Below are 17,007 nucleotides of genomic sequence, written 5' to 3' on the forward strand. Positions count from 1 at the left end.
CTAACTCCCATCATTCACTTCAGATGCCAATCAAGAGCCCTGGTTACCTGTGCTTTTGACCCTACCATCCAGGTTCCAATGATCCCCTCCAACTCAGGATCCAATTACAAGTCCATATCATTGCCTGAACTTCTGACAGACTAGCTATAAATCAGAGGTCCCTACAACCTCCACCTTAGGTTTGATTAATGTACTAGAACAGCTCACAGGACTCAAAAAAAAAACCCCAATTTGTTTACTCACAAATTACCAATTTAATACAAAGAATGTTAAAGGCTATAAATCAACAGCAAGATAAAGAGATACACAGGTCGAGGACCCAAACAAAGCAGCTTCTCTTCCTCATGGAGCGTGGAGCCCAGCACCATGGCAAGGGGAAGCACTCTGGTTCCCCAGTGGGAACTCTGCAGACTCTCTCCTTTTGTGTCTTTGTGGAGGTTTCATTACAGAGGCATGACTGATTAACTCATTGGGGACTGATTCAACCCCTAGCCTCTCTCCTCTTCTCTGGAAATCACCGGGTAGAACTGAATGTTCCAACTCTCTACTCATGGTTGGTCCCCCTAGCAACCAGCCGGTATACTTAGGCACTTTTCAGAAGTTTCTTTCATTAACATAAACACAGTTTGGTGGTAAATGCTTGTGACAAATAAGACATCCATTTCACCTTGAGGCTCTGAAGCACTTTCAGAAACTGAGGACAAGAAACCAAATCTATGTCTACAAAAAAAAAAAAAAAAAAGACTAAGAGACCATCCAACCATCCAACCATCCAACCATCTGGTAGGTATGACGTGTACTGACCACCAAGGGGCAGACTCTCAACTCAGGAGCTGCTGAGCTGCAATGACTTGGCAGCAGTGCTTCTCAGGTGACACACCCGGAACCAGAGAGGAGGGAGCCCGATTCTGGGGTGCATCACCCGAGAATCACCCTCTTGCAATCTGGGACCCTTCAGGTATGTTGGTGAGCTGGTTTTGGCCCAATCCCCGCAGGCCAGGCTGAGGGACCCCACCTGCCGGAGGGACCCAGCTCACTCCGCAGACAACCTTCTGGCCACTGTGCCTCCCCAGGTGCGGCTGGACAAAGAGAGACCGCAGAAGATTGGCTCCAGGGTGTGTCCACCCATCTCGCCCAATCCTGCCCCGCTGGCCACCTTCTAATTAATTTCCTTTCAATGTGCACAAATCTGTGCACCAGGGCACTAGTATTACATAAAAGATGCTCCCATTGCTCTTATCACTCAGAAAATTCTAATGTGTTGAGAACTGTGAGCCAGAAACTATGGATGAAGACCAAATATACATGAGAAATATATTTTAATCATGTGAGTAACCAGATACATATATTCCTTTTAAATAACAATACCACAGAACCAAAGTAAAGAATTACAGAAAGATTAATTTTGACTCAATACAAGGAATCTGGCTAAAATGTAACAACATAGAACAATAACAATAAAACATTCAAAAGTATCCAAAAATAAAATAAGCTGCCTCAATTTACCTCATGAGTTTAGGAATTTTTCAGTCTCTGGAGCTTTCAAGCAAAAATTACTGTATAGTTGACCCTTGAAAAACACAGGAGTTGGGATGCTGACCCCCATAAAGTAAAAAAAAAAACTGTGTACAAGTTCGACTCCCCAAAACTTAGTTTTCCCTGGGCATCTGTAGAAGATTTGTTCCAGAATCCTCCCTCCTGCCCCCGCCATGGATGCCAAAATCCATGGATGCTCAGGTTCCCCATATAAAATGGCACATAGGTCAGTGCGCAGAGTCAGCCCTCCTCAGCTATGGACTCACGAATGTAGATAGAAAACAGTGGAGGTACTGATCGAAAAAAATCCACGTGTAAGTGCACCAGTGTAGTTCAAACCCATGTTGTTCAAGGGTCAATTATATAATCATTTACATCCTTCCCATGCACAATTTCACCTACTCCCATTGTTTAACTTACCAATATTGATAAATATTGATTTCATGTCTCATCTGTATCCAAAATTCTTATCACATAATTGCGCCACTCTCCTTTCTATCTCTGTATCAGTGGTTCCCAAATGATTTTGTCCCTGCCTCAGTGCATACTTGGAACAGTCGGGAGACATGTTAGTGGATATACCTGAGAGGGCTGTTACTTGCGTCTAGTGGTAGAGGCAGGAGATTTTGCCTAACATTCTACAATGCAAAAGGCAGTTCTCACAACAAAGAATCATCCAGCCCCAAATGCCAATAGTACCAAGGTTAAGAAACATATGTCCAACATGTGATGAACAAAGCATAACCAACTACAAACTCAATATCTCCACTCCACTATCCTGCTTTCCCCTTAAAATCCAGTTTCCTTTCAATAAAGCTTAGTGGTTACTCTGTATTATGATTAATGGCATCACTGCTACCCAATCATATGACCTAGAACTCTTGGAGTTATCCTTAACTCCACATTTTCCATTGTCTATTGATCTACATCTAAAATGCCTTTCTAAATCTGCCCCTTGGTTTCTGTCACTACTGCTACTGACCTAGTTCAGTCTCACATTTTCTCCCAACAAGATTTAGTTTTCTAATTCATCTTTCACATTGTTGCTAGATTTATCTTTCTGAAACACAAAAGCAATAGTCCTATTATCCTACTGGAGACCACAGGTAAGCCTCCTGTGAATAAAAGTTTAGTGAGTAAAAGTCCAATGAATAAAAGTTCAAACTTTGAATTAGCATAGAAGATGCTCAACTATATGGGCCCAAGTTCTCGCAAAAGTTTCATCCCATACCATTACCTCCTCCCCTTGGAGGTTAGATTGTAAAACAGTAGTTTTAATCTCTTTTTAAAGACTGAGAGTCCATAGCTCTAATATGTTTTCACTTATGGATGAAGGAGACAAGTGTTAACATTATATATGTCCCATTATAGATCTAGAGTTATATAAACATCTATAATCTTATTTAGGTTGAGGTTTCAATTTTGTCTAGACATTCCTAGAGAGAATATATATATCAAGAATAGAAAATGTAAAAAGGTCTCTTCTCAACCATAGTGATTATAGCTGTTTAATCTGTTTGGTAGCCAAATGAAAGACACTAGTTATTTATGGTTGGCTTTATGATATTTTTTATTTTTAAATATATTTTTATTGATTTTAGAGAGGAAGGTAAAGGGAGAGAGAGAGAGAAACACCAATGATGAAAGAGAATCATTGATCGGCTGCCTCTTGCAGGCCCCACACAGGGGATCAAGCCCGCAATCTGGGCATGTGCCCTGACCGGGAGTTGAACCCTGACCTCTTGATTCATAGGTCAATGCTCAACCACTGAGCCAGACACCTGGGTGACTTAGTGTTATTTAAAAATATTTAGATTTCATAAATAAATACATCCAAAGATCAGGAATCCAAAATGCCATCACATGTTGTATTCTCCCACTAAAGGAATGAGAGGATCATTTGTTATGTTACATTTTTTGTTTGAAGTATTTAAACTTCTCCAGGGAAAGTTATAAACCTAATAGTCCTCTGAGGGTAGCACTGAAAGGAAAGCAAATATTTGACTATCTAATGCATGCAACCAGGGTGAAATAATTGGACATACAGCTGGTTAAATGTTAAGAATGAAACTAAGGGAGACCTCATGAAATACATTTGAGTGTGCACTGCCCTGAAATATATTAATGGTACACAAATCTCAAAATCCCTTTTAATAAGGTGGAAACAGAGGCATGTTGTTGGGTGCACAGAACAGTGCACCCACATCCTTTATATTTGCCTTTGGAAATTGGACTCACTGAGACTGTCACGTATAGGCACTCAAACACTGTCCTCTGCCACGCTGAAATGAATTCTTGCTAAGGAGACCACGCTGCTGGCAGCCAAGAACAAAGTTAGGTGTTCCAGGGAAGCCAGTCTGGGGCTACAGCCAAATCTCCATAAAGTGGAGAGTTCTCTAAATAATAAGGAGTTGACTGTGATGGGGAAAGCCTTCTTGCAGGTGCAGATGAATGTATTTTGGAATGCAAATAAACCTTTCCAGCTGCCTGTCCTGTCCCACCACAACAACCTTATTTTCAGTGTCCTAATCTTAATGGAGTTCTTCACTCAGGGATCTCTTTACCCCAAATGGTTCCAGATGTGGGATGCAGCAGACAAGGAAGAACACAAGGGAGTGTATTGTATAGAAATAAAATATAAACAAATAAAAATGGGGTCTGGGATAAAAGTCATTCTGCTATTTCCCAGGCCTTATTCTTGCCTTTAGCAATATAACTTGATGCATTCTATTCAGATTGAATACCTGGAAATGAGCCTTCCTACACACATTGCTGATATTTTGAGTAGTTATTAATAGACTACTCTATCAAAATGAAGCCGCAGACATCAATTAAGATATCTGTGTCATCACTGTAGCTTTTGAAAGAAAGCATATTTCCTGGAGTTTTATTGGCTGAAATTCTTTCATTTCTATCAGTCTCCTGCATTTTACATTTATCTTTGTAACAAATTAGGTCTGCCATAATTTAATTTGCTATCAGATCCTAAGAAACCATTTCACAACAACGATTTTGGAACATTTCATTCCCTACAGGAAATTTCCATACAGAGAATTTCCTCCTCAACAATGCTTTTTATAATAAAATCGAAATCAGTAATCGATCTGCTTAAGTAGAGTTTTAGGCAAAATTAAACAGAGCAATTTCTTAAGCTCTGCGGTTTGTTTATCAGCAGTAAATTAAAGTTAAAAATATAACAGAGTAATTTGCAAAGCATCATTTTCTGATACCTAGCCCAGTAATTATAGAAAGCTAGATTTTTCATATTCTTCTCAATGCAACATTATGTGGATCATCAAATCAGACAAACAGCATTTTTCCTTATTGATGAAGTTTTTCATGTCTCACAAAAAATTCAATACATTATTTCTCTGGCTTTTTGTAATTTGCCCAATCTTGCAGTCCTTCCAAGGGTAGAGTGACTCTCCACTTTTCTTTTCTGGAATAGTGAAGAAACAAGTGAAAAAGAGACCTGCGGAGTTGAAAAAGATGTATTCTTCATAAATATAATGGTGGACATGAATAGGGTCTGTGAAATTGACTTATGAAATCATAAGCATATAGAAGAATAATTTAGTACTTGGATTATACCCAACTTTAATAAATGGGTACAAATCTGACAAAGCCAGCCTGCAGTAAATCTAATTTCCTGTATGTGAGATATCCATTTGACATTGGCTAGAAGATTCTGTGTAAAAAGTGACAATCAATGAGACCCCAGCAACATTACCTAATTGAAAAGGCCATAAATATACCAGAATAGAAGGTACCTTATAAAATGAAAATAAGGAGAAAAACATGAAAATTTTGGTAACTAGAACTGCATAGTGGGAAACTATGCTGAAATTGCTATAGATAATCTATTAAAGGAACAGCAATATTAGGTTACATTTTTAAGCTAAAGGGTAGAAGAGGTCTTTATCTTGACAAAAAATAATTACTCAGCAGCTAGTTGAAATGATCAGCAATGGTCATTCAGTCAGATGATACCCTGTTTTATTTTGTTTCTCACACTCTATTCATAATATTATTGATCATCAGGATTGTTATCGGGATTCAATATACTGCAAGTGGGTGGTGATGCTATTGTTACTGTTACATATATACATATCTCAAGGGCAAAACTTACTCTTTTGCATTATTTATAGACCCACTTAATATTTTGCACAAAGCTCTGCATGTGAATACTACAAGCCCAAGGGACAGTGATGATAGTAGTCTTTGAAATTTACATACAAAATCATTAATATATGAAATCATACTGTAAAGTGCTTTTTAAAGGATTCAGCTGCCAAGTCTTTCATTTTTGACTGGGGCTGGTCAAGAGTGGAAGTGGGAAGGTCAAGAAATGACAGCTAAAAGTTTTTAGATAAAATGAAAGCCAGGGAAAATGATTTTAAAGGATAGGAATAGGAAGGCAAGAAGGCCTGGGAAGCCCCTCTTGTTGCTACCTGCATGTCAAGCATGCAACACTTTGCTCCAGACCCTTTATGGAAGGAATCATCAGGAAAACACAGGCTACATAGGTAACTTGTCTGTAATATTTGCAGGGGAAGATTTCTATCATAAATCCTAACATATAAGTGACATATATTAAAAGGACCATGACTAGCTTATCTCAGTCTCCACTAAGATCATGCAAGACGATGTGAGCTCATACAGCAGGAGGGATTTAGAAAAGGGTTTAAGAACTTCACAATAATGCAGGTAACAGCACATTGGGATGGATTAGCAAAGGAAGTTATGATCTACCTTAACGGAAAATGTTTTGAAAAATTAGAGATCTCATCTCATGCTGAAAATCACTTCTCAAACTATTGCTTAGCCCTCTAAGATTTTAAGACTGTGTGTCAAGGGTCAAATAAAAATACAACTATGTAAAACCTGTGTAATATTTAATAAAAAAATTATTCATAAACTAAGAATGACATTTTTCTATCAGTAATATATCTAGCTTTCATTGATTTTATTATTCATTCATCAATCCATAAAATTAATTGGTACAACTGAAATTTTTCTGTTGTTGAGTGTACAGCAAGGAATTTAATACCTTTAATAATAATTTTAAAGAAATCAATACTAGGCAGCTTACTAATTCCTGAAAAAAATCCACAGCTTTAGAAAACATTGGTGTTAGATATGAGAAATGTTTTCCTTAGAAAGTCACATCTAAGACCACAATATAGGAAAAAAAATGTCCTAAAACCTTTGGTATTATTTTTTTTTTAAATAGTAATACATGTTCCCAGTATATGACTTGTTAAAAATTACAAAGTGTTTCTGTCATGTATTAAAAATAATTAAAATAAGGTTGAAAATTAATTCACTTTAAAACTCTCTTGGGAGCCCTGTTTTTTTTAAAAATATATATTTTTATTTATTTCAGAGGGGAAGAGAGAAATAGAAACATCAATGATGAGAGGGAATCATTGATTGGTTGCCTCCTGCACATTGGACCTTGGACCGAGCCCACAACCCAGGCATGTGCCCTTGACCAGAATCAAACCTGGGACCCTTCAGACCTCAGGCCAATGCTCTATTCACTGAACCAACCGGCTAGGGTGGGAGCCCTGTATGAATGAGGCAGCGTCCCTGTCCTCTAGGAGTGCCTTATGTAGTAGCTGAGATCCATTTCATTAACAGCTACCCAGTATGAAAGGCTGGAAAAAAATCCAATGGAAATGCGGAGAAAATAGGAACAACTAATATACCACACTTAAAAAAAAACCACATCAAATAAAAAAAAAAATTAAGTCAAAACAAAACTCCAATCAGATTTCTTAATTGAGATGGTGTACTTATAATTACTGTGCACAGGCATCAAAGATCCAGTCTATTCACGTTCATAATCCACCTACATTAAAGCACATCCCTCGTACCTCAGTCAACCTTTACTCTCTGCCATTTCTTTTCAATTTACTATTTGAATTTTTTATTGATTTTTAGAGAGAGGGAGAGAGAAACATCAATGTGGGGGCAAAACATTGATCTGCATGCCCCTACCAGGGACAGAGCCCACAACCTGGGCATGTGCCCTGATCAGGAAGGTGTACAATTGTCACAGATAGTAGATGAAGACACTGAGACTAAGTGTCTAATGACTTTTCATCTCATATGTGACATTAACAGTCCATCACACTGTTACTGACATCAAAGCCCATACATAGTCATTTAACTATTATGCAACAGACAATATTCATAAATATGCACACACCTATTGTAAACCAGAAACAGACACTGGGAACTATTGGACAAGACTCAGCTCCTGCTTTTAGTCTAGTGAGGAGGGCAGGCAGGTCTTCATGTGCTAAAAATGATAGCAAGGATGAGACCATGAGGCCCTAAGAGCAGAAAGAATGATGCTAAGGGTATTCTACAGAGGTTGGGCAAAGCTCCCTGGAGGAAGCAACACTTCAGCAGAGAGCTGAGCAATGAGTCAGAGTTAGCCCGCAAGCTGGTGAGAAACAACAATCAGCTGGCATTTTCTCGCTGGTGTTCCGTGCTGGAACTCCAGAGCTGCCAACACTAACTTCATGCCAGGTGACAAACGACCTGAGTGCCCACAGCTGCAGCTCCCGCTATCTACTCTCCCCCTCCCATTCCCATCGTTGATGAGCCTAAGACCAGAGAAGAAGGCATCTTAGGAACCACTGGTGTTAGGTAGCCTTTGGAACAGAAATACAGGGGACATTCTTCACTCTTGTTAGCAATACAGTCACAAATCCTTTGTTCTTTTCCTCTGGCACTTGCTGAAATAGAAGTTTGCTGCTACTAACTCTCATGTTTATAGATTTTGGTGGCAGGTTCTTGTATGCTTAGAAATATACTCATTATCTTAAAAAAAAATAGATGATTCTCCCTGCCACTCCCACCCTCTCCAGAAACAGCTCTAAAGCATGTCAATGCCCCTAATGTTTCCTAAGGTTAATTCTTGCTGCTAGGAACTCTACTAATTTGCCCTAACTTTCAGCAGTTCTGACTTCTCAATATTCTGCCTGCAGTTACACAACACCCCAGGGACGTAGGTATGCCAGAAGGTGTCTATTCCAGATGGAAATAGCTTTACCAAGTAAAGGCAAGCGTTGTGCCTTTATGGAGACCTCCCTATTTTAAATATTATTTTAAAAAGATGTCCTGTTTCAAACAGTTAATTTGTGGAGACGGAACTGTCTTCCTACCATGGGGTGCCAAGTGCAATATCCTCAGTAAACGGAGTTTCTCTAAAGACTTCCATTTTGCCCTTTAGAAGTCACTGCTATATGTCTAGATCTACTTATCTGAATTTGTGTGAAAAAAATTAGAATTTAATCTTATTTCATTGTCAAAAAACAAGCAAACTTCATTGCTGTTTGTGGCTGGCAGTGCCTTTAGTATAATAGATTCAAAGGAAGCACAGAACTGATTTCCTCCCTTTGAGGGTTATCCAGTATGGCTGAGAGGCTAAAACATGTTAAACTGGTTCAGTGACACACACCAACGACAGTAAGACACCAAAGGAAGAAGAAAGCCTTTCTCTACACTAAGAAAGAGGAGCACAATATGGGATCCGGTCGTGGACATTTGCCATTATCTGTGTATATTATATATTTGCATATTTTTGAATGCCAAGCCTTCCAAAGAATAAAGAAAAGTACCCAGCACGTTTTCCAAGACATTATATTTGTATCTTTCAAAAGGATCGTTTAAAACAAAATCATACACTCTCCCGAAACAGGTTTTTAAAAATACAAGTTAGAGCATCTTGACCAAACTAGCTCCAGTGTATGAAGAAAAGTCTATTTCCATGGTAGAAGCAACACAGCAGCTTGGAGTCAACCACTAGGGGGGAAACCTGCAGTGCACACTGCAGTCTATCTCTCTGAAACTGAATATTCAGCTTTACTGGAACACGATAGGCTTTCCCTAAGCCATGAGGCTCCAGGTCAGGCCGCGCCCCCAGGACTCAGCACAGGTGAAAGTCTTATGTCACTGTATCTTACTCCCTCCTTTTACATGGGCTACAAATAAAGTATTGACAGCGGGTCCAGCAGAATAGAGACCGGGACTGTTGTAAATATTTGTCACTGACATTGATATGAGAAAAAGCCGGACTCTGTGCAGAAGAACTCAAAGTGAAACAAGTTCTGCGTCCTCAGTTTGCTTGACACATAGGAACCCCATCAGGAAATATCTTTAAACTGAGAAAATCCACCCTGTATCTTTTTAGATGAATCATAAAAATAAATTAATTAATTAAGGTATATAAATCATCGTCACAGTAGAATGGTTCTCTTGGGCAAAAGGAGAAAGCCCCTTTTGTCCGAGGGACTTTATATTTTAATGTTGTTGGTTCAGTGATATTGTTCACTTGACCTTTTATTTGTACAACACTATACATGCATTTATAACTTAGTTGACTGACATTCCTATTAAAATGTCTGTTTATTTGTATTTAGTGTCAGACTTTCAAATGAAAAATATTTCTTCTTCACTATATTTTATGTATGCCTGTCATTGTCCATACAAGGTATTATTACTCAGGGACAGAGAAAAGAACTACCTATGTATATTAAGCTGGGACCACAAACATGCTACCTTCATGCCCCCCCAAAAAAAACTATGAAGGTGATCACTTTGCACTCTAGAATTATAAAGAGACCCTAGAGAGTTTGAACTAAGTTGGAGACTACCAAATATTTGGAGCATTCATGTATGAATGTGTATATATATATATATATATATATATATATATATATATATATATATTCCATATAATAAAAGGCTAATATGCAAATTGTCCTCTCGACAAGGAATTTGACTGGGAGTCCAACCAGGCGGTGGCTGACCAACTGCCCACAGCCCCTCCCCCTGCCTGGCCAGACCCCACCTGTGCACGAATTCATGCACCAGGCCCCTAGTGTGTGTGTGTGTGTGTGTGTATGTGTGTGTGTGTGTGTATATAATATATATTCATATATATATATGTATATATATTCATATATATATATATATATATATATATATATATATTGCAGAGTACAAAGCATTTCTCAAACTCTTCAACTCTTTCCCTGAGTTCATTTGCTTAACATATGTTATATCTCCATTATATGTCTACTGCACAGATATAAGATGAGCTAGTGAATTCTGCCTGAGTTCTGCCTGAGTAATCATGCAGTGTGTAATTATCTTAATAACCCTTTTAAAAATGTGAAGGCAAGACTATTAATGTAAGAGGTTAAAACAGAGTAAGATTAAACATCAATAGTGGCTATTCCAGGGATCTTCTTTGCATTACCTGAGCCATGAAGGAGTTGGCTGGAACAACAGCTTCAAAGACTTGGTGAATTTTGCGGATGTTAATCATTGATGACTATTAGAAAAACTAAATGTAAGTAATACAGAATCCTGGCCTTACCCTCATCTACCATTCATTCACTCATTCCTGTGGCAGGTAAATAGTTTTCAAGAAATTTCTAGATTCTATGGATACAATATTACAAAATACTTCTTTATGTTGGCACCTATATCCTAAAATGGTAGATAATAAACTATAAAATTATTGTAACACTTCATACTGGCTCTCACATTCATAGCACTGTGAATGAACTAATGATGAAATCCAAAATTTTCAGCCTGATGTTCAAGGCCATCTCCAATACTGCCATACTGACTTATATAATGTTATCTATCACTGCTCATCTGAGACCAATGAAGAAGGTGGTACCCAGCACACACTAAATATCTCACTGGCCATTGTCATCTTCCCCCACCAAATGCATTCTTTTCACTCATCCCCTGAGAGGATGCCTCACTAAAATCTCTAAGTTAGATTTCTCCACCCATCTAAGTGCCATACATCTTGGGCATGTCCCTTTATGGTAGCATTTATTTTATTTTGATTTGTATTTTACTATATAATCATATTCATGAATACGTCCATTCGACTCATTTGACTGGCAACTTCTTGAGGGCAAGGACTGTTTCTAAGTTTTCTTGGTATCTCAGGCTGTGGTGAGCTTATTGTCTTGCATAGCTCCCAATTCATATTTCTTATGTTAAATTGTGTTATATTTGCTTTCATGAAATGGCAAGACATAAAATTTAGTATCTGCTTCATGTATACATTTGTTACAAAAGAATGCATACAAGTTGATACATTCTAACATTAGTTATAGAATAATGATACTGCGTAAAACCTCAGCCTCTGTTATTTCCAATGTAGTTCTGAACTTTTGAATCTTTCACTTTTCTGGCTAGTTTCTAATGGAACTCCCTTCGAGGACTCTGTAGCTTTTGGAGTTCTTGTGGATTGCAGTTACAGTAATCTCAAGTCCAGGGAATCTACATTTGTACATCTATAAGTCCTATTTTTTATAGTCCCTTCAGCCAACATTTTATGTTCACATATATAAAAAAAATCCCTCAAAATTTAAAAGCACAGAAAGCTAAGTACTGAATGAACCTGTAGAAATTTAATATATATGAGTGAAAGTACATTCTTTAAATTCAGATTTTCTTCTGGCAATAAATGATCTTCATACTAAGTTATATGGCTAGAAAAATTGTATGTGGAGGCACAAAAGTCCATCATATATAACACAATCCCTTTTATAACTGTGCAATAATTCTAAGTCACATATACATATTATTGCTTGCACATACACAACCCACATTCACATGGCATATTACACCATACAAAATGTACATACATAAGATATGCATTTTTCATCAAAATGTTTGAATAAGCTATATAATCTTCTTTCTAGCACACAGATGTAAAAATAATTCATATTTTACAGATGTGTTTATATCTGCACCTATAGTTAAAATGATTTAATATCAAGTCCACAGTAGTGTGTGTGTGTGTGTATATATAATATATATATATATATATATATATATACACACACACACATACATATATATGTATATATATAATTTTAAAAGTCACATCTGGTAAAAGAACATGGTAATATGGTTTAGGTTTACTTAATTTACTTATTTCCTCTAACAAAGAAACATTTTAAAAAGTATTTTGGTGCCATTATTATGTGTTTCTTTGGACCATAACTCAGATCATATTTCTATCAATAAACAATGTACTGTAAAGCCTTTATTATATCATGTTGGAAAAATGAAAGGTTGTACTCGCAAGCCCCCATGATCTAGGTGAAAATGAAATGAGTGTATGCACATGGGCACAATTCAGGACACAGAACGTTTGGTACATAAAGAATGATCACACGGGTTCCTACCCAGCACAATTCCATTCAGTAGTTTCGCACGTACCAGCTCAGTTGCCCATGATCCATGCTGCTTTAAAATACTACAAAGCAATTTACACTCCAACTGCCGCCCGCTTAAGTTCTTCCTTTTGCGCTCAGAAATGAATATACTTGGATAATGAGTGATGCCCTGTTGCAGCTGCCTCTCCGAGTCCTTCAGCAACCCACCTCTCAGCCGCGCCGGGTTAAGCCTGCTGCTCCAAGCTCATTCTCCCCAGCAGCTGGCAACTGGTCGGCCACTGGGCGGAGAGAACGGGCACTGGGGCGCCATCTGGAGGCGCCTAGAGGCAGCTACAGCAAACTTGGAGCAACTAGGTGGAACAAGAATGTCAGCACACTCTTTGTTAAATAAGCATCCTGTTTTTATTTACACTTTCCGATGCACATGAAACAAACGCAAAAATCCTCATTCTGTTGCCTATGAATGTTCTATTTCTTTCATGCTTCACAATGAAGTAATTTCATGTATGTGATTTCATGTAGGTACAAATAAGAGATGGCAAATTAATAATCGACTTCTTGACTCATCTCAAAGGAAGAGAACTAACACTGGATTCTACCAGAAGTTTCCAGGATTTTGGTATTGAACTCGAGGGCAGCTTTCCAAAAGAGAAATCAATGCCTCTAAACTAACACAGCGTGGGTGTTAAACATGTTCTATACTTTAAAAAATTACAAACCTTACCTCTGGAAATCATTAGTGTGTTCCTCGTCAATACATTTTACTGACTTGAGTATAACAAGGAAAAGGAGTTTCTATTATAACTCTTGTGATAGAATGTTCATATGGCTTTACTATTTAAACCAAAGCTCCTTGAATTAATTTCCCTCTAAGCATCTCCCTAAGCTTCTTTCCCTTAAAGAGGATAATTTATATACCTGAATGAGATATAAGCTTAATTAATTAAATAGAGCATTTAGAAAATTATCTACTGTGATATGCATTTAAAAAATGTGATTATGGATGTTTCCTTACTCCCTACAGATCAAAATGAACATGGATTGCTGTCCCTATTTCCCACTCCTATGCCTACTTCCGCCAGGCATCCCGATTTGGGATTTCACTTTTCCTTTAAAATTAAAATTCAACTTTGAAGCTATTGAATGAGAGACTCATCTACAGGGATTGTATATATTTCCAGGCAAATGAGGATCAGAGCTTGGTTACATATTCTGTGGGGCCCCTTTGGGAAATAGAAATTCTTTTTAAGATTTGTTTTGTTTTTAATATGTTTTTTAAATTAATTTTGAGAGAAAGAGAGAGAGAGAGAGAGAGAGAGAGAGAGAGAGAGAGAGAGAGAGAGAGAAACATTGATGAGAAAGAAACATCACCAATCAGCTGCCTCCTGCACACCCCGTACTGGGCATTGAGCCTGCAACCAGACATGTGCGCTGATCAGGAATCAAACCAGTGACTTCTTGGTTCATAGGTGGATGCTCAGCCCCTGAGCCACACCGGCTAGGCAGGAAATAGAAATTCTTAATAACTACAATTTTAAATCAGTGTTTGAGAATTTCTGGCAGGATAAACATAGAAGAAATTTGTTTCTTAAATATTTTATTGCAATTGTTTATTTCCATGTGAATGATAAATGAACATATTGGCTTTTTATACAAATATTCTAAAGTAAGGTAAGATTTTTCTTTTAAATAAAGAGTGCACGTACCAAATATTTAAGCCATAATTTTTGCGACTCTGTAAAGTCTCTGAAAATTTATGTCCTGGTGGAATTAAAAAGACTGTCAACTCTTCATGTCTCTATACCCTCATCACCTAGCACTGTGAAATATAAAAATATATGAGTTAAATAACTGACTCCTAGATTGTAAGATATATATTCTGCACTATGATTAGTGTTGCATAGAAATTTTTATAAAGGCAAGACATTCAAATGCTGAAGATTGTAAGCAGAACAAAGTAATAATAAAGTAATAAATACTGAACCAACACAGATATATCCAACTTTTCCCAAGTAAATTTTAATATATGACCATTTTGATGTAACAAACAGATAAATTATGAGACAAAAATTTCCATCATAAATTTTTAATGATTTTGGAAGTCCAAAATCTCCCTGGCATTTCAAGGATGAATTTATCAAAAAATAAAGTAAATATTCACATGCATAAACAGATAAAAATATTAGACATTAATGACAGGAGTAGACATTTAAACTTCATAGCCAAGGACATTGTGCCCATGCTCATCAGAAACAGAAGCAGTTGACACTACATGCAAAGGGGATGGTTATGTGGCTGAGGGCGGAAGAAAGTATTATGGTCATGTGCTATTCCCTGAAAGAGGGTCTAAAGTTAATCTGAAGACACCGAGACAACAGAAAATATAGGACAATAGTAACTCCCCAAAAAGGAGTATACTAAGGAAGTGAAGTAAACTATTTATTTTTCTACAATTTAGCATGTAAAGCTCCAAGAAAACAAAAAGGTCCAAGTCCAAGGAATAGAGTGAGGTCTAAAGAACTAAAATAACATGGGGGCTTGAAATAAGTCTTTTACACAAACTAGGATAAAGAATCTGTGTTCATGTTCTACTGCTACATAACAAAATACCATAACCTTAGTGGGTTAAAACAAAGCACATTTATTACATCACAGTTTCAGTAGGTTAGCAGTCTATTCATGGCTTAGACGAATCCTCTGCCCCAAGTTTCACCAGTTGCAATCTAGGTATCAATTGGGCTGTTTTCTTATTTAGAGACTTGTTTAGGGAACAATGTGTTTCTAAATTCAATCAGGTTCTTGGCAGAATTTATTTCCTTAGCTTCTTCAAGGCCACCAGGAAAAATGTGTCTTCCTATCATGGAGAGCATTGGTTTTTTTTTTAAAGGATTTTTAATGGATTAAATTAGGCTGACCCAGAATAATCTCCCTTTTGATTAATGCAAAATCAACTAATTTAGAAATTTGATTACATCTGCAAATTCCTTCACCTTTGCCATTTTCTGTTGGGTAGAAGCAAGTCACAGGTTCTTCCCACACTAAACTAAAGAAGAGGTGATTATGCAAAGGTGTGACACACTGGGGCTCACCTTAGGGTGTCTCTACAACTGGATCTCTGAAAAAAGACATGGGATTTATTTGTTGCCATTCAAAAGCACAAGTGGAACAGCCTGGGGAACATGGCATTGCAAGGACATTTGGTTGCCTTTAGGATCAAGGCAGAGACATAGATACATTCATCAGAGAATTTTTGTAGATGCATAGTTATATCTAATAAAGAAACAAAAGAAAGGAAAGTTAGAGAAGTCATTTGATCAGGAGGCTGAAGGCAGATATGTTGCATTGAGAAGTGATGTCATACTCATGAGCAGGACTTGGAAAAATAAAGAACATTGGTGTCAAGGTGGCTGCAATGGCTTTGTGTACTAGACATGTTTGTGATGTCTGGCTGCCTGCCCAGAGCTCTTCACACCTCATCATCCATGCAGTGAAGTGGCTCAGCCTTATCAGACCAGAAGAATATACCTGACCAGAGAGAGTACATCCAGAGACTAGCCAGAAATTTATGGTTTTTGTGGCCTTACTGGAAAAATAAGCCTGTCCAAATAGATTTTCAGGAATCTGACCTAAGGTAAAAGAAAGAAGTCGCCAATTGGTGGAGAATACTGCAGCTGAAAGGCCACATAGCAATTCTGAGCTGTATGCTAGCGGATGCAGAGAAAGCAGCTTAGCAGAAAGAAATAAAAATGGTGCAGACTCAAAAAGAAGTAGAGTTTAGAGAGAACATTGCCTCATTTAATGCCTTCAGAATGTTTATATGAAGTTCCTATTATGTACTGGCCCCTGTTCTAGGTGCCAGAGATATCACAATGAATAAGGCCAAGTCCCTGTTTTCAGAAGCTTATTCTTGTATGGGAGATAGACAGTAAATATGCACAGTGTACAAACTATATCTCATTAGGTGGCAAAACTGTAGGAATAAAAGCAAAGCAGTTACGAAGTTTAAAAGTAATGGGGAAGTGTTATGAGGGTAGCATGGTCAGGGAAGCCTCTGTGATCATGTGTTCTTCTAATAGAAACCTGAATGTAGGGAAGACACCCAGCATGCTGGTATCTGTAGAAAGGATGTTCAGGTCAAAGTGCATAATAATTGCAAAGGAGCTGTGATAGGTATGTTTGGTGAGTTAAAGGTTGCAAAGTGGAGGGATATGCCTGGGCTAGTGGGATCAAAAGAGCAAGTGAT

This window comes from Plecotus auritus, assembly GCF_963455305.1.
Source record: "Plecotus auritus genome assembly, chromosome: 2".
Classification (NCBI taxonomy): domain Eukaryota; kingdom Metazoa; phylum Chordata; class Mammalia; order Chiroptera; family Vespertilionidae; genus Plecotus; species Plecotus auritus.